The following is an 18,900-nucleotide window of genomic DNA, read 5'->3' as shown; positions in this document are numbered from 1 at the left end:
CTGGGATCCAGGAATTCTTGGCTTCTAACCCTAATGTGCTGTGTGATCATGGCAAAGTCTCTCCACTTTTCTGAGACTCAGTTTTCCCACGAAAAAAATGGGAATAGTAATTATGAACTACCTCAGGGTGATTTGCAGAGCCCCACGTGGATACAAAATTTGTATCATCTTGTCGGCAGACGTGGCCTGTGGATATAAAGCAGATATCTGCAAATTTGCAGGGCTCTAATGATTTGAGAATTGTTTCATTAATGCTTGTAAAAGGGTTTGGAAGCTGGTAAATGCTACATGTCATTTCAGATTCCTATTTCCCTTCTTCATTAGGGGAGGTAGTGTAGCCTAGTGCACTGGACTGGCCAAGCCGCTTCATCTCATTGTGCCTCAGTTTCCCCATAAAGTGGGGATAAAGATACTGACTGTAAAAGTGCTATATGATCCTGAATGAATTGCATTACAGAAGAGCTTTATATTGTAATTAAGGAGAGCTGATCTTGCCACTTTTTTCTGCATTCCTACTCTATCCAAGAAACATTAAAGAAAGCTCATCTCACAAACCACTTAGATGGGTAAAGTGCTTGCAGAATAACTCAGGTGTTTCCGGCATCTAAACTGCAAATGAGATGCAAAACCCTCACTTGACAGGCTGGTGATCACATTAAGTTATATTACAGACCAAACCGAACATTCAGAATGAAATCTGCATCCCCACCGCTCACTGAGCTTATCCTTATTAATAAAGAGCCATAGGGATTAGAGGTGTGAGAGACACGGGAGGTTGGTCTTATAGTTCAGATGGGGCAGAGAGCATTAGACAGGTTGCTCCCAGAGAACACACCAGGACTTTCTGCATCTCAGACACCTTCTAAGAACAAGAGAGGAATATGTTAAGGCAAAAGACAGACACGGAATATGGAGCAGTCATCATGTATCCAAGACAGCTCACAGTAGAAGCAGCAGGAGCTTCTTCCTGGAGAATGAGAGTGAAGCTCTGACCACTGAAAAAAACCAGATTCCTGATCGAGTGGCACAAAGAGGAAGGTGCTGTCTAACTGCAGAGACTGGCTAGCTCGGGAGGAAGTGGAAAAATATGGACCAAGATTTCCAGGAATAAGCAGTAGATCTGGGTGCCCATCAAGACAAGGTCCTTACAGAGGGCTGGTGAAAAATCAGGCCCCTTTAAGGTGTCATATTGGAACACCCAAAATCCCGAGGCACTAGTGAAAAATCTTGGCTGCAAGATAGAGCTCTCTTACAGTCTAGTTACTCACAGCAAGTGGCCCGGTCTCAAAGAGGAGCAGCTGGGGAACAAGAACGAAGAAGGAAGTGAAGAGAAAAGTATATAAGCAATAGTTGGTGGGCAGAGAAGTGATAACAGCCGGGGGGGTGGGGACACTAGTCAGTACCAGGAGCAGTATGCTTCTTTTTACCAGCAGTCTGGGGGGCACACACCAATGTAATGGGCTTGATAGGGGCAGTGCTAAACCTTGAGAAAGCTGTTCAGTAGGCATTATGCACCTAGCGTAGACAGATTAGCTGATCACAGCCGATCTTAGGGCCATGGCCAGCTAACATATACTTAAAGGGTCCTGTGAGAGTTTGCCAAGACAGTTGTAAAGGTTTTTAAAGCTGTTAAGGGTGTCTGAGCGAGGTACCAAGTTTTTTAAAACATGACCTACTAGCTACCAGATTTTCAAACAAAACCAATTTTTCTAGCCTACACAGGACCAAAGTGAAACCTTGATTCTCCAGGAGGGAAAATTATTTTTATTCAGATTGCTTACAACTCATTGTTCTGCCTCTATCTCCCACACCTATTTAATTCAAATACAAGAGAAACACTTGGGAGAAACGTCTCTGTTAAAGATCCAGTCCTTCCCCCCCTTCACAACTTCTTCAGTGGAGGGATGAGAAAGCTCCCAAGGAAACCTTGACCACCAGATGGGAGACAGGAGTGGTCATTGGTACTTCTACAGAGGGAAAAAAGCCCAGAGAAAATCCATTAAAAAAAAACCCCACACTATTTTAGAGAACCAGCAAAGTTTCAGGCCTTCTTTATGCTTCATAAAGCAGCACAAGAAGAGCCCAAGCTAAATCCCTCCCCTCACACCTCAAGTCACCTTGAAGGGTGCCTGCCAGAAGCTGTCTGCCAGCCTGATCCAACCGTTAGGATACTGAGCTGACACTTAGGAGACCTGTGCTCTAATCCTCACTGCCACCTTGCTGCTGATCTTGGGCAAATAATTTTCCCTCCCTGGGCCTGTGCTCCCCTCATCCCCGCACTGTCTGTTGTCTATTTAGAACGCAAGCTCTTTAGGGCAGGGATGGGCTCTCACTGGGTGCTTGCCCAATGCCCAAGTACTAATAAAGTCAGAGAGGCCCAGAGATACCAGGCGCCACATATTCCCCATCACATTAGTCCCTCAGTGATTTGCCTCCCTCCCTTAGGGACACCAGCCACCTCTCTTCCTGACCTGGGCTCCCAGGTTCCCCCCCCCATGCCTTGCATGTAACTCGGATCTCCTCCCAGTGCACAAATGGGGGATTCTGCCATCCCCTCGCGTCACGATCCCTGGCCATCTCCACCAGTCCTCATGTCACTTCATAACCACCCCCTGAACATCCCCATTTTCCCCACAATGCCCCAGGCCACTTCACAACCACCCCTTCCTCCATAACACTTCATAACCATGGGGAAACCACCCCTCTGAACCCCCGCACTCTCCCCAGAACAACCCCCCAGGCCACTCCCCAACCACCCCTCTGAAACCCCTGCCACTCTCCCCACACATCCCCATGCCATTTTATAACCACCACCTCCAGACACTCCATCCCCCACACCCCGCATGACACTTCATACCCACCCTCCCAGATACTCCACCCCCCCATGTCACTTCATAACCACCCCTCCCCAATGCTTACTTCATAACCACCCCTCCTAGACACCCCATCCCCCACATCTCATGCCACTTCATAACCACCCTGCTGGTGCCCCCCCACATCCTCCCCACAGCACTTCATAACCACTGTCCTCCAAACCAACTGCCTGCAATTCCATGAGCTCCCCACTTTTACAGAGCCATGCCCCCTGCTGGCAACTCTGAGCTCCCGCTGCATCTAGCCTGGAGACCCTCAAACTCTGCAATGCATTTTCACACACCCCTGGACCCTGCCTGTTCCCACTTCAAACCCACAGGGAGAAGCCCTGCCTTGCCTCCCGTTCTCCCCTGTCTGAGCAATGCAAGGCGGCAGGTTTAATTCCAGGAGGAGGGAGGGGAACCTTCCCAAGGCACAACTCCTGCAAGAGAGCAGAGGAAGAGGGCCCCCCTAGGGAGGACAAGGGGCTCACTAAGGGATATGGAGCAGGCCCCTTAGGAGAGAAAAGGGACTTCCCATGGGAGAGAGTAGATAGCGCCCCGCAACTCAGGGACAGCAGAGGAGCCCTGTGGAAGAGAAGGAGGCAGGAGTCACCCCTGTATCCCACCAGGAAAAGCAGGGTGCTCCATGCTGGTTTTCAAGGTAGTGCAGAGGAAAGCCCCAGGGGAGAGCACAAAGCTGCTATCTCCACCCTTATTCCACACTCGCTTCTCCCAGAACAAATTTTCTGTGAGCACAAAGCCACTCACCACAAGGAGAACAAGTCCCTGGCTCAAAGTCTCCTGCAGTCTCAAGCTGCCCTGCCTCCTGGAAGGGGGACAGGGGCTTCCTTCTCTGCAGGGAAACTTTCTCCCAGCTGTGAGCTGCCTTCCCCCAGCTGCTCTAAACTTTGAACAGGAGCCTGTGAGTGAGTGGGTGGGTAGCTGCTGGCTCAGAAACTTCCTGGTTGTGCAGAGTCAGCCAGGACACAGAGCAAAGACATCTGCCAAAACCAACAGATCCACCTGTGGCTATACAGGTAAAAGGGGCCCAAATGGAGTCCACCCAGCATGGGCAGCAGCCATGGCCCCATAATGGGGCACAAGGAAAACGAGGGATGGACAAAGTACCCATTTTAAAGAATTGACCCAAACCTTTATATTGACCTATCCACCCAGAAAGCCCCCTTTTCTGTAGAGAGGGGTCCAACCAATCACCAGGGCCGGATTAACTCTCCTGTGGGCCTGAGCTGTTAGATTTTGTGGGGCCCCTGTATACAAGTCTTTTTCCTAATTTAAAACAAAATTTAAAACAATTATGGCATTGGGGCTATTAATGCTATACTAAACTTGCCTTTTAATGAACATAGAGCTGTTCTGTGGTTACATTTCAGTCTTAACACATGTAGAATATAGTTAAGTTAATTCAAGCCTACTTCTTACCTTAGAACAGCTGATATATTAGTTTCTTTCTGGGAGGGAGTTTGGGTGCAGGAGGGGGCTCCAGGCTAGGGCAGAGTGTCGGGGTGCAGGAGAGGGTGAGGGGTGTGGGCTCAGGGGCCGCAGAGACATGCCAGCAGCCGGCTGCTTCCAGGAGCGACATAGGGCAGGCAGCCTGCCTGAGCCCTGCTGCTCCAGGGCCCCCCCTTAGCCTGTGGCTCTGGGCTTCAGCCCCTAAAGCCCCTACATTAATCCAGCCCTGCCAACCCCTCCTCCCCCGATCTGAACAACCCAGAACTTTGGAGGGTACATAACTGAAATTCAAACCCAGATGAAGGTCTCAGGTCTGCCACTTGCTCCAGCCTTTGTAGTGGGCTGAATCATCAGTTGAGATCCTATGTGTCCGTATTCAGTTCTGAGCCTTAGATGGTCCCCCTGCAGCTCTGCTGGGGGACAGGGTTCATGACCACAAGGTATCAGTGCTTAATTGGTGCCAGGTCTGAGCCCCGGCATCTCTAGGCCTGGCAGTTCCTAGCACCGGCACCTCTGGGCCTGGCAGTTCCTAGCCCCAGCACCTCTGGGCCTGCTCCATCAGTTATGGATGTAAAAAAAAAAATTGCTTGGGCTGCCGCACCTCTTTCATTACAAATTAAGCACAGTAAGGCACCCCCAGTGACTTCCCCAGAGCTGCTTCAACCTCCCAGCATGGCAAAGAGAAGCTCATCACAGCATTCCAGCCACAACCTCATGCTGGGGGTCTAAGCAGGGTGGCCGAGCATCCTGAAGCTCCAGTGTAGGAAGAATGGATTCTCCCAAGCCCCACTAATGGGTTTTGTAAAGAATAATTATTAGGCCTGATTGTCCATTGTCTTGCAGCTTGTGCTGTCATTGACACCTGTACAAAGAAAGGGATAAAAAGCATCAGACCAGTGTGCTAGCATCCAACTCTCACTTTGTACAGGTGTATATGATTGCGCAACAGAGACTTAGCCCTGTTTATAATACCGGGAAACAGGCTGAACTTTTTGCATTCCTCACTCAGTTAATCATTGCAGTTTGTACACTCTAAAAAAATACCAAGCTGGCTGGTAAAGTCATAGATTCCAAGGCCAGAAGGAAGCATTGCGATAATCTAATCTGGCCTCCTTTATAATACAGGACAGAGTACTTCCCCAAAATAATTTCTAAGGCAGATCTTTCAGCAAAACATTCAGTCTTGATTTAATTGTCAGTGATAGAGACCACTGCAACCCCTGGTAAATGGTTTCAATGTTTAGTTACTTTCACCCTTACAAAAATGTATGTCTTATTTCCAATCTGAATTTGTCTAGCTTCAACTTCCAACTACTGGATTGTGTTATATCTTTCTCTGTTAGATGGAAGAGCCCATTATCACATATTTCTTCCTCATGTAAGCACTTGTAATCAAGTAACCCCTTGAGCTTCTCTTTGTCAAGCTAAATAGATTGAGCTCCTTGAGTGTATCACACTAATGCATGTTTTCTAAACCTTTAATTATTCTTGTGGCTCTTCTCTGACCCCTCCCAAATTTATCAGCATCCTTCTTAAATTGTGGGTACCAAAACCGGACACAGGATTCCAGCAGCAGTTGCACCAGTGCCAGATACAGATGTAAAATAACCTTTTTGCTCCTATTCGAGACATCCCAGGATCGCATTACCTTTTTTTGGTCACAGAGTCAGACTTCAGAGTAGCAGCCGTGTTAGTCTGTATTCGCAAAAAGAAAAGGAGTACTTGTGGCACCTTAGAGACTAACAAATTTATTAGAGCATAAGCTTTCGTGAGCTACAGCTCACTTCATCGGATGCATTTGGTGGAAAAAACAGAGGAGAGATTTATATACACACGCACAGAGAACATGAAACAATGGGTTTATCATACACACTGTAAGGAGAGTGATCACTTAAGATAAGCCATCACCAACAGCAGGGGGGGAAAAGGAGGAAAACCTTTCATGGTGACAAGCAGGTAGGCTAATTCCAGCAGTTAACAAGAATATCAGAGGAACAGTGGGGGGTGGGTGGGAGGGAGAAATACCATGGGGAAATAGTTTTACTTTGTGTAATGACTCATCCATTCCCAGTCTCTATTCAAGCCTAAATTAATTGTATCCAGTTTGCAAATTAATTCCAATTCAGCAGTCTCTCGTTGGAGTCTGTTTTGAAGCTTTTTTGTTGAAGTATAGCCACTCTTAGGTCTGTGATCGAGTGACCAGAGAGATTGAAGTGTTCTCCAACTGGTTTTTGAATGTTAAAATTCTTGACGTCTGATTTGTGTCCATTCATTCTTTTACGTAGAGACTATCCAGTTTGGCCAATGTACATGGCAGAGGGGCAGTGCTGGCACATGATGGCATATATCACATTGGTAGATGCGCAGGTGAACGAGCCTCTGATAGTGTGGCTGATGTGATTAGGCCCTATGATGGTATCCCCTAGAGCTCATGTTCAGCTAATTATCCATCAGAACCCCCAAATCTTTGTCAGAGTCACTGCTTCCCAGGATAGAATCCCCCATCCTTTAAGTATGGCCTGCATTCTTTGTTCCTAGATAATACATTTACGCTTAGCCATATTAAAATGCATATTGTTTGCTTGCTTGTGCCCCATTTACCAAGCAATCCAGATCGCTCAGAATCAGTGTCCTGCCCTCTTCATTATTAACCATTCTCCCAATATTTGCTGCAAACTTTCTAAGTGACAATTTTATATTTTCTCCCAGGTCATTGATAAAGATGTTTAATAGCCAAGAAGCAATCCCTGTGTACCCCACTGGAAGCACACTCATGGGCAGTGTGTATAAGAGGCTTAGCAGAGCAAGAAATGCTGGATGCAGTGTGCCTCCCTTTAGAGAAGCGCCTGCCCGCAGCCTTTGGAGCACCGCTGGAAGCTCTCAAGAAGTGAGGGGGCCACCGCCCCCACCCCCAGCCCTGAAGCCTCACCCTCACTCAGCCTCTTCCTGCCCCCACTCTGCCTTTTCCCCCAAGACCCGCTGCCTGCCTCCCTCTCCTCTCTGCCCCCTCCCCCCATCACTTGCCCTTAAGGTACCAGGGGGCAGAAAGGAGCAAGCAGCAGGCAGGGGGCTCAGGGGAAGGGGCAAAGAGAAACAAGCCGCAGAGGGGCTTGGGGGAAGGGGCAGAGAGGAGTGAGAGGCGGAGGGGCTCAGGGAAGGGGTGGAGAGGAGCAAGTGGTGGAAGTCACCCAGCCTCCCCAAATGCCAGAGTGACATGCCACTTATGAGCACACCTACTTGATGACAATTCCCCGTTTACAATTACATTTTGAGACCTATCAGTTAGCCAGTTGTAATCCATTTTATGTGTGCCATTTAATAATATTGTTCTAGTTTTCAAACAAAATGTTATGCAGTACCAAGCCAAATGCCTTGCATTAGTCTAAGTATATTAGGTCTATACTGTTACCCTTATCTACAACCTTATAATCTCATCAAAAAAGATACTAAGTTAGTTTAACAGGATCCTTTTTCCATATACCCATGTTCATTTGCATTAATTACATTACCCCCCTGTAATTCTTTATTAATCAAGTCCCATATCATAGCTGCTCCATTATCTTGCCTGAGATCAATGTCTGACAGGCCTGTGATTATCCTGGTCAGACTATTTACCCTTTTTAAAAACTGGCACAACATTGGCTTTCTTTCAGACTTCTGGAACTTCTCCAGTGCTCCATGGCTTATTGAAAATCAACTTTAATGGTCCAGGAAGCTCCTCTGCCAGCTCTTTTAAAACTCTTGGATGCAAGTTATCTGGACCTGTTAAAAATATCTAAGTTTAGTAACTCCTGTTTAACATCCTCCAGAGATACTAGAAGAATAGAAAGTGTTATTTCATCTGTTTTTTCCTCAAATATGGAGCAGAAATATTTATTGAGCACTTCTGCCTTTTTTGCATCATTATTGATAATCTACCATTTCCATCTAATAATGAACAAATATCACTGTCAGGATTCTTTATGTTCCTAATATATTTTAAAAACTTCTAATTACACTTAACTCTGCTGGCCATATATTTCTCCTTGTGTCCTTTTCCTTCCCTTATAAATTTTCAACAATTCCTAACTTCTAATTTATATTAATTACTATCAACTTCCCCTTTTTTTGATTTGTTACATATGTATTTTTTATAGCTGCCTTCACTTCACTTCCAAACCAGGTCAGTATTTTAACCAGTATGGTCTTTTTTAGTTGTGGGATCATGGCTTTTTGGACATCTAGTAAGATGTTCTTAAAGGGCTCCTAGTTATCAATCACATTTTTCTTATTACATTTTTCCTCCCATCTGATTTGGCTCATAATTGTTTTCCGCTCTATGAAATTGGCCCTGTTAAAGCAACAATTATATATATTACTGGCCTGGACTTTAGTCTGATTGCACCGTATAAATGTTATCAAGTCATGATCACCTAAGCTACCAGTAATTTTTAGTTCTGTGATCAGTTCCTCTTTATAATGTCTAATAAAGAATTCCCTTGTACTGGCCACAATACTTCTTGAATTAAGAAATTGTCATCTGTAGTGTTTAAAAATTCCAGGGATGTTTTAGAACTGGCAGCATAAGACCTCCAGCATATGTCACTTGCCTCCTCAACAGCTGTGCCAGGTCACAACCCTAAGAAGTGAAGGTTGGAAAAGGTGCAGAGGCCCCCCCCTCGTCCCAGCCCCCTTGCCCTTTGCACTGCTCCTGTCCCCATCACATTTCTCCTGACTACTCCGACCCCATATTACCTAGCTTGCACCAAAAAAAGTTGTAAGAATCTGAAAATGTTTTGAGCCGCTCATGTTGGGAGGCTGTGCTTTGGCACAGTGTCTTAGACTCAAACTTTAAACCCAGAAGTGACCATCATGATCATCTAGTCTGACTTGCACATCACAGGCCACAGAATCTCACCCACCCACTCCTGTAACAGGCCCATAACCACTTGGCTGAGTTACTGAAGTCCTCAATCATGATTTAAAGACTTCACGTTACAGAGGATCCACCATTTACTCTAGTTCAAACCAGCAAGTGACCCATGCCACGTCCTGCAGAGAAAGGCATAGACCCCACCACCACCACCAGGTCTCTGTCAATCTGACCGGGGGAAATTCCTTTCTGACCCCAAATACGGCAGTCAGTTAGACCCTGAGCATGTGGGCAAGTCCCACCAGCCAGACACCTGGGAAAGAATTCTCCATAATAATTCAGAACTCTCCTCATGTAGTGTCCCATCTCTGGCCGTTTGAGATATTACCTAGGGAGGTGGTGGAATCTCCATCCTTAGAGGTTTTTAAAGCCTGGCTCGACAAAGCCTTGGCTGGGATGATTTAGTTGGTGTTGGTCCTGCTTTGAGCAGGGGGTTGGACTAGATGACCTCCTGAGCTCTCTTCCAATCCTAATATTCTATGATTCTATGATTTAATAATTGCAGTCATGGATAGGCCATATGCCTTTGTGAGCAACCTCATCATACCAATTCCTCAATAAATTTATCAAGCTGAGTCTTGAAACAAGTTAGGGTTTTTTTGCTCCCACTTGTCCCCTTGGAAAGCTGTTCCAGAACTTCACACCTCTGATGGTTAGAAACCTTTGTCTAATTTTAAGCCTAAACTTATGGATGGCCAGTTTATATCCATTTGTTCTTGTACAACATTAGCCCTTAACTGAAATAACTCCTATCTGTCCCTGGTGTTTATCCCTCTGATGTATTTATAGAGAGCAATCACATCTCCTCTCACCCTTCCTTTTGATAGGCTAAACAAGCCAAACTCCTTAAATCTCCTCTCCGTAAAGTAGGTTCTCCATTCCTCTGATCATCCTAGTAGCCCTTGTCTGAACCTCTTCCAGTTTGAATTCATCTTTCTTAAACATGGGAGACCAGAATTGCAAGTATTGCAGATGAGGTCTCATCAGTGCCTTGTATAATTGTACTAACGCCTCCCTGTTTCTACTGGAGATACCTTGCCTGATACATCCTAAGATTACATTCGCCTTTTTCACAGCCACATCATGTTGGGGCTTCATAGTCTTCCTGTAATTGACCAATATACCCAACTCTTTCTCTTCATCTGTTGCTTCCAACTGATACGTCCCCAGCTTATTGCAAAAATACTTTCTGTTAGTCCCTAAGTGCATGACCTTGCACTTTGCACTATTAAATTTCATCCCATTTCTATTATTCCAATTTTCAAGGTCATCCAGATCTTCTTATATGATATTCTGGTCTTCTTCCATATTGGCAATGCCTGCTAATTTTGTATCATCCACAAATTTTATTAGCACACTGTGAGGGGGCGTTGGCCCCACACTGGCCTGTAAGGGGTTAAAAAAGCCCTAGAGATGCTGTGCAAGAAGCTGCCATAGGAGAGGAGCTATGAGGAGCAGCCAATCAGGGCCTGGTGGGCCCATATAAGAAGAGCTGCAGGGCAGAGAAGGGTCAGTTGCTGCCTGGAGTCCAAGGAGGGAGAACTGGGTTCCTAGCAGGTGGATGGAAGCTAGCACCATGGACAGAGCAGTTGGTAGCAAGGACTAGGGGAGCAAGAGGGAGTCCTAGGTCCTAGCATGCAGAGGCCCTGAGAGGGTGAAGAAGGTGCTGGGGTGGCAGGGAAGTGGCCCAGGGAAATGTGCTGAGAAGATAGAGGGGACACAGCATGTGGCTGCTGTCTACAGGCTCCCTGGGCCAGGACCCAGAGTAGTGAGCAGGTTCTGGTTCCCTGCCACTTGCCACTGGGGAAGCGGCTGGACAGTTGTATCACAAAGAGGATGACGCGGTCCTGGGGATGACATGGGTCCAAGAGCAGACATGATGACGGGCAAGGAACTGTTAGTAAAGGGCATACCAACCTGCAGAGCTAATCCCCAAGATGACCAGCAGGAGGCGCCACTGTGGTGAGTCACACCCCATCACACACACTCCCACTTTTTGCGCGAAGGTTTCTAAATAAGATTGGTCCTGAGACCTATCCCTGAAGAACTCCACTACTAACCTCTCTACAGCCTGACAGCTTATCTTTCAGCACATAGGCGCCGACTTCCCCACTTTCCCCTGGGTGCTCGACCCCCACTCTGTCCCCAGCCCCACCCCCACTCCACCCCTTTCATGAGGCCCTGCCCCTGCCCCACCTCTTCCCACCCCTTCCCTGCCCCCATTCCAACCCCTTCCCCAAAGTCCCCACCCCAACTCCACCCCCTCCCTGCCCCTATTCCAACTCCTTCCCCAAATCCCCACCCTGGCCCCGCTCTTTCCCGCATTCTCCCCTGAGCATGCCACATTTCTGCTCCTCCCCCTCCCTACTGGAGCGCGCTAACACTGCCAAACAGATGTTTGGCAGCAGCTGGGTGGGAAACACTGGGAGGTAGGCGGAGGAGCGGGGAGGCGGCGCGCTCATGGGGAGAGGAGGAGGAGGTGGGGCGGGGGTGAGCGGAGCTTGCCTGCTAGTGGGTGCAGAGCACCCACTAATTTTTCCCGTGGGTGCTCCAGCCCTGGAGCACCCATGGAGTTAGAACCTATGGTTCAGCATCATCCATTGTAGTTTCCCCTTTCACCAGTCCCTTAACCACCTTCTGATTTTCATATTAATTCTTCTCCAGTTTAACTAGTAATTTCCCATGTGGAACTGTATCAAACGCTTTCCTGAAATCCAGGTAGATTAGGTCTACTATATTTCCTTTGTCTTGAAAATCGAGTATCGTCTCAGAGAAAGACATCAGGTTGGTCTGGCGTGATCTACCTTTTGTAAAATTTGCTTTTCTTTGGCACAGTGACTTCCTTTCCTTTGATCATACAAAGTCCCTTTGTTCAGGAAATGATTGAGGAGCATGCGTCACAATTATGCTACCTTAATAGCTTGCTAGAGTCTTTCATCTTCCCTCTAGTTAATTAATGCAGATTTTTCTTGACAGCACTTCCAATATGAAATCAGAGTCTGTATGTAAAATTTTCAGCATTTTAAATATTGCTCTCTAGAACAGAAATGTGGTCTCAGGCCAAAACCTTACCAAGGAGCCCATGCCAGGATGCAAAGAAGACAAATCCTGTGAAAGCTGGCAAGGGTAGGGCGTGAACTTATAGTGCATGGGTGTACCTCAGGTTCCAATGACTCAGCAGATTCACCTTGTGCCATCCCTAGTTACTGTGACAACATACTGCCTGCAACATTCTAGCATCAACAGAGCCTGAGGGCTTGTCTACACTTGAAATGCTACAGCAGAAGCAGCTGCACCACTATAGCGCTTCAGTGTAGACACGACCTACACCGACAGGAGGGTTTCTCCCATTGGCATAGGTAATAGCTAATGTAGTGCCCATCTATAAAAAAAGGAAGAAGGAGGATCCGGGGAACTACAGGCCAGTCAGCCTCACCTCAGTCCCTGGAAAAAACATGAAGCAGGTCTTCAAGGAATCCATTTTGAAGCACTTAGAGGAGAGGAAAGTGATCAGGAACAGTCAACATGGATTCACCAAGGGCAAGTCATGCCTGACTAATCTAATTTAATTGCTTCTATGATGAGAAAACTGGCTCTGTGGATGAGGGAAAGCAGGGGATGTGTTATTCCTTGACTTTAGCAAAGCTTTTGATACGGTCTCCCCACAGTATTCTTGCCAACAATTAAAGAAGTATGGGCTGGATGAATGGACTATAAGATGGGAGAGAAAGCTGGCTAGATCGTCGGGCTCAATGGGTAGTGATCAATGGCTCCATGTCTCGTTGGCAGCCAGTATCAAGCAGGGTGCCCCAAGGGTCTGTCCAGGGACCTGTTTTGTTCAATATCTTCATTAATGATCTGGAAGATGGCATGGATTGCACCCTCAGCAAGTTTGCAGATGACCCTAAGCTGCAGGGAGAGGTAGCTATGCCGTAGGGTAGGGATAGGATACAGAGGGACCTAGACAAATCAGAGGATTGGGCCAAAAGAAATCTGATGAGGTTCAACAAGGACAAGTGCAGAGTCCTGCATTTAAGAAGGAAGAATCCCATACACTGCTACAGACCAGGGACCGAGTGGCTAGGCAGCAGTTCTGCAGAAAAGGACCTAGGGGTTACGGTGGACAAGAAGCTGGATATGAGTCAACAGTGTGCCCTTGTTGCCAAGAAGGCTAACAGCATTTTGGGCTGTATAAGTAGGACCATTCCCAGCAGATCAAGGGACATGATCATTCCCCTTTATCCAGCATTGGTGAGGCCTCATCTGGAGTACTGTGTCCAGTTTTGGGCCCCACACTACAAGAAGGATGTGGAAAAATTGGAAAGAGTCCAGCGGAGGGCAACAAAAATGATTAGGGGGCTGGAGCACATGACTTATGAGGAGAGGCTGAGGGAACTGGGATTGATTAGTCTGCAGAAGAGAAGAATGAGAGGGGATTTGATAGCTGCTTTCAACTACCTGAAAGGGGGTTCCAAAGAGGATGGATCTAGTCTGTTCTCAGTGGTACCAGATGACAGAACGAGGAGCAGTGGTCTCAAGTTGCAGTGGGGGTGGTTTACATTGGACATTAGGAAAAACTATTTTGCTAGGGAGGGTGGTGAAGCACTGGAATGGGTTACCTAGGGAGGTGGTGGAATCTCCTTCCTTAGAGGTTTTTAAGGTCAGGCTTGACAAAGCCCTGGCTGGGATGATTAGTTGGGGATTGGTCCTGCTTTGAACAGGGGGTTGGACTAGATGACCTCCTGAGGTCCCTTCCAACCCTGATATTCTATGATTCTATGAATATACCTCCCCAAAAGGCAGCAGCTAGCTCAATGGCAGTGATCAGTTGTTCTCCATGTCCATTGAAGGTAGGAGAAGAAGGAACGGACTTAATCTGCACAAGGGATTTTTCGGGTAGATATTAGGAAAAACTTTCTATCTGTAAGGGGAGTTAAGCTCTGGAACAGGTTTCCAAGTTAGGTTGTGGAACCCCCACCATTGGAAATTTTAAAATAGGTAAGACAAATCTCTGTCAGGGATGGTCTAGATCTACTTGGTCCTGCCTCAGCTCAGGGGGCTGGACTTGATGACTTCTCAAGGTCCCTTGCAGCCTGACATTCTATAATTCCACAGTTTGAGCCTCAGGTGTGCACAAATAAAACATTCCCAAAACCAGAGAGACAAGGTGGGTGAGGTAATGTCTTTATTGGGCCAACTTCTGTTGGTGAAAGAGACCAGCATTTTGAGGTACTCAGGAGCTCTTGTGTAGTTTGAAAGCTTGTCTTTCTCCAACAGAGGCTGGTCCAATAACAGATATGACCTCACCCATCTTGTCTCTCTCATATCCTGGGACCAACATGGCTACAACACCACTGCAAATTCCAATTTGCAGTGATTTTGTAAACTCATGATTTTTAGGGGGGCTGTATCTCAGGAACTTCTTTCTCAAATGATCCAAATTTGGTCCATTAACTCTACCCTACAGCCTTATGAGGCATAGCAAATTTCAAGAAAATCCAAGAGAGCATTTGAATTTTAGAGCACTTAGAGTAGTCATCTTTGAAACAGTAAGTGACTCTCAACCTTAACTATAGCAGAGCTACAACAGAATGCATCTGATGAAGTGAGCTGTAGCTCACGAAAGCTTATGTTCAACTAAATTTGTTAGTCTCTAAGGTGCCACAAGTACTCCTTTTCTTTTTGCGATTACAGACTAATATGGCTGCTACTCTGAAACCTGTCACTCTGCTATAATGTAACATCATAAAGTTGTGGGGAGGGGAAAATTCATTCTGACTCTGTCTGGGAATCAAATTGATGGCCTGAGGCATGGGCACTAATAGCTGTTATAATATTTATCCCAACTAGTATAACTGCATGTTATTCTTAATCCTATAAATATCTTTTATCTTATCTGGCATCTTAAGATGTTTGTTTCAGAATTATCCAGTAGCAATGAGTTCCACAGGATAATTGTCTTTTGCAATAAGAGACTACTCCATTTCCATTTTCAGATGTGATGCTATTTCATTGCCCAAAGAGTCCTCTTGCTCTTGTATTATGAGAAAGAGTATACAGGAGAACCAAATTAGGCTTCCCTATTATTTTAGGGGAAGCCAAGCCAGGGGAGCTGTAGTTAAGTGGGCAGGGCCCTCTGAGTGGAAGGAGGATGAGAAAAGAGCAACTGCTGAGAAAGAGGAAGAAAAACTGAAGTTTATGGAGTGTTTTCCTTCTCCAGGTGCCAGACAAATCTCATCTTTTAAACATTTAGGTAGCTGGTGTGCTGTGACCAATATCATACCAGGTGGAGCAATATTGTCTCATTTTTTCCTTGTGGTCCCCTGTCGGTCGGTGTGCATTCATCTGTTCTCTCTTGGTTTTTTACTTCTATTGTACACTTTTGGGGGTGCGGCCCATCCTTTTGTTGTACAACACCTAGCACAATGGAGTCCTGGCCCATGACTAGGGCTCCTAGTCACTAATGCAATACAAATAAATAATATAATCCATTAATAATCTTTTGTTCTCTTAAGGGTTCAGTTGTTCCATATTAATTAAATAAACTGGGCCATAACTCAGCAAAGAATTAAAGCATGTGCTTAGCCTTAAGCACATGAGAAGGGTCCCATGATGGTCAATGGAGCTACCCTTATGCTTACATTTAAGCACATACTTTGCTGAATTGGGGCCATAATTTGTATTGTTGTGCATCTGGGTAGAACTGGATCCTCCTCAAATCTTTGAACTGTGGCAATGTACATTATTGCTCCTATTCAATTAAGATGGCAAGTTTTACTGAAATGAGATCATCACTTTATTGTCACTTCATTAGAATTCAGACACTGAAGCACATAAAAAGCAATAAAAAGTGTTTAAAAGCCAAGTAGGGGGGAAAAATCCCCAAGATGAATAATTTAAACCTGTTGTTTCAGGCAGTAAATTACTGTAAGTCATTTAATTAAAAAGCAACACAAAACCTCTGAACTCTCCCAGTTCTATTTAACCACTATACTCCCCGCCCTCTCCCCATCATTCTCTCTCTGTTTAGTTTTTCAGCAATTCCAACCAAAGTGCATTAGTGTAATTTTAAAAATTGGAATGATTTGTTGAAATGGGAGAGTGTGTTGAAAGATGGGAGGTTTTCAGCGTGAGCTCTGAAAGCCTTCTGCTGACGACAACAGTTCAATCTGTGGGAGAAATCTGAGTGAGACAGCAATTCAGGACTTCCAGAAGGGGAGGGAACACAGCTGAACAGAACACAAATTGAAATAATCATTTAAGAGCAAGGATCCAGAAAAGTTTGCTTAGAAAAGGGATGGGGGGGGGAATTGAGTCATTTAAGAAGGGGAGGACATTAAAAAGGGAAGACATTTCTGATCTTTGTTTTGAATATAAAATACTCAAATACCGATCCTGTCCCCACACATCTCTTCTCTGTTCTATTCTAGACTCTTCTATCATACTCATCATTGTGGTACCCAATCTCCAGCAGTATTCATCTAAAAATACTGTGAATCGTGGGCCTGATTTGCTATTGCCTTGCATCTTGTATCATCATTTACACCAGTGCAAGTTGGTATAAAATTTTACTAAATCATGCTAATAGCATTGTTCGCTCACTGCACTAGTGAATGTGACTACACATAGTGCAGGGCCATTGTGAATCATGCCCTGCATATTTAGTCTGCTTTAGCAGGAAGGGGTTCAAAAAAGAGCAACAAAAGCTATAAGGGGACTGGGTGGAGTGGTGTAAGAGGGAAGGCATAAATCTATCTACATTCCCAATCTAAAATCTTGGTTACCCAAGAGTTAAGGTTGCTGTATTCTGACTATGACTAAGTACCCTAAAAACGAGGCAATGTAACCCAGGAATACATAGACAGCTATATATGTGTTCTATTGCTGCAGTATCGTAAGTGTCAAATAAAGTAAATATTGGCTGGCTAAGAGAAGACTTAGAGAGGGCAGGACAAAATAACCATCTACAAATATTTGCAGGGTGGGAGGGAGAGGAATTATTTAGTGTGGTGCAAGGGGGCGTAACTAAGAGGAAGAGAGTGTAATTTAGGCCTGGCGTATATTGGGAATTTGCACCAATGGAGCTGCCGCTGTGCAAACCCCAAGGGTACCCAAGGCCAGCTGTCATCAGCATCCATGGAACTTTCCCCTTCTCAAAACCAGGATACATTCACTGGAGCACTTTGGGGCTTTCCTTGCCTGCACTTGGGGTTTGCTCTAGCGCCGCAGAAATTTATGCAAATTCCCAAGGATTTATCCGGTGTGCAATATCTCCAGGAGGAGGTGATGAAAGAAGTCCGTTGCTAAAGTCCTGGACAGGAGGCTACTGAACTGCTGCTCACGTTCAGCTAGAAAGGGAGCTTGCTGTGTGTTGCTCAAAAAGCAGGATTTACTGATCACCACCACTGATGTAACCTGTAGGACCAGATTTTTAGAGTGCTTAAATCCCAGCTTGCCAAGCTCTTTTGAAAATCTGTTCTTAACTGTGAGCGCTCAGCCATCTAAATATTCTGTCACAGTGCGGCCTGCTTCCCTGTCCTCAGTATTAACCTACAGCTTCATTTCAGAGATCTCTGCACTGCCCTCCAGTGGATATTCTCCGGCCTGCTCTTACAAGGGGCCATCCTGCAAGCAGATCAACTAAAATGGCCCTCTTCACCTGCCTGGATCCCCAATGCAGGATACTATGCTGGAAGATGTGATTGCTAGATGTGGGCCATGAGTTGTATTTAATTTGCTGAAATTATTGTACTCAACGCAATTTGAATCCCATATTCCAGGGGGGCATTCTAAGCTCAACAAAGAAAACCTCTTTTATCTGAAGTCACAAGTACTACTGGAAGGAAGAAGTTAGAGAAATCCTCTCATCTCCCCAACATAGGATTATTCCCAGTTATCCATTTTATAAAACACAAATCTGTTGGTTTCACAGTGGGAATAAATCGGGAATAAGTCATCCCAGGCTTAACCACAAAAGCTTTTACTGTGTTGAAGATTTTTTTTTTATTATTTTTTTTGTCCTCCTATTGAAAGATCTTTTCACCAATGCCAGGAATTATTGCAGCTGCTATTAATTAACATTTTAAAGCTGGGAAATCCTTTCAGAATGTAGATACTTTATATATAAACTCACCTCAGTTTGTCTGTTTAAACAGAGTATCTTAATATCCCATTTCAGCTTCTGAAATAGCAGCTTAATGTGAATTTAGTTTTTCTGCTCTTTCAGCAGTGTTGAGTGCAATAGCCATAAATTCATAAGTTTTAAGGCCAGAAGGGACAATTGTGTCTAGTCGTCTAATCTGGCCTCCTGCGTAACATAGGGTCAGGATTGCACCCAGAGAGTCATAGATTCATAGATACTAAGGTCAGAAGGGACCATTCTGATCATCTAGTCCGACCTCCTGCACAGCACAGGCCACAGAATCTCACCCACCCACTCCTACGAAAAATCTCACCTATGTCTGAGCTATTGAAGTCCTCAAATCATGGTTTAAAGACTTCAAGGAGCAGAGAAGCCTCCCTCAAGTCACCCATGCCCCATGCTACAGAGGAAGGCAAAAAACCTCCAGGGCCTCTCCAATCTGCCCTGGAGGAAAATTCCTTCCCGACTCCAAATATGGCAATCAGCTAAACCCTGAGCATATCGACAAGATTCACCAGCCA

At 45.6% G+C, this 18,900-nt stretch overlaps 1 long non-coding RNA gene across 1 annotated transcript; it reads left to right on the top strand.

The window, feature by feature from the left end:
- Nucleotides 1–3,664: 3,664 nt before the first annotated feature.
- On the top strand, nt 3,665–18,571 carry LOC119853411. The gene is made up of 3 exons (XR_005292064.2): nt 3,665–3,892; nt 16,668–16,791; nt 17,805–18,571. It is a non-coding gene; the product is annotated as an uncharacterized LOC119853411 (long non-coding RNA).
- The last annotated feature ends 329 nt before the right edge of the window (nt 18,572–18,900 follow it).

This window comes from Dermochelys coriacea, chromosome 3 (genome assembly GCF_009764565.3).
Source record: "Dermochelys coriacea isolate rDerCor1 chromosome 3, rDerCor1.pri.v4, whole genome shotgun sequence".
Taxonomy (NCBI): Eukaryota; Metazoa; Chordata; order Testudines; family Dermochelyidae; genus Dermochelys; species Dermochelys coriacea.
The sequence above is the reverse complement of the archived record's forward strand: the minus strand, read 5'-3'. Positions and strand labels throughout refer to the sequence as shown.